Raw genomic sequence first — 318 nt, 5'->3', positions numbered from 1 at the left:
TTCTGTGATTCTGTGATTCTGTAATCTGGTGGGAAGGGCTTGGAGGAGAGAGAGTGCAGGTCACCTTCGTTAGTCCTCTGCCTCCTGATGTGGTAGATGTCCTGGGAGCAAGGGGAGTAGCAGAGGTTTTTTCTCTTGGGAATTCTCTATTTCCCCTATTTTTAGTAGCTAGAAGTGAATCCCGGGGGAAAGAAGACAAAAAAGCACAAGTTCGTGCGTCAGCTGGGTTCCAGTCTGTGCCAATTGTTGTCGGTACCTGTTGTCACCAGTAATGCCTTCGTTATTTATTGCTCTTCCATTCCAAACCGCAGGTGATTC

Source organism: Pterocles gutturalis, unplaced genomic scaffold (assembly GCF_000699245.1).
Source record: "Pterocles gutturalis isolate BGI_N339 unplaced genomic scaffold, ASM69924v1 scaffold49362, whole genome shotgun sequence".
Classification (NCBI taxonomy): domain Eukaryota; kingdom Metazoa; phylum Chordata; class Aves; order Pterocliformes; family Pteroclidae; genus Pterocles; species Pterocles gutturalis.
The sequence above is the reverse complement of the archived record's forward strand: the minus strand, read 5'-3'. Positions refer to the sequence as shown.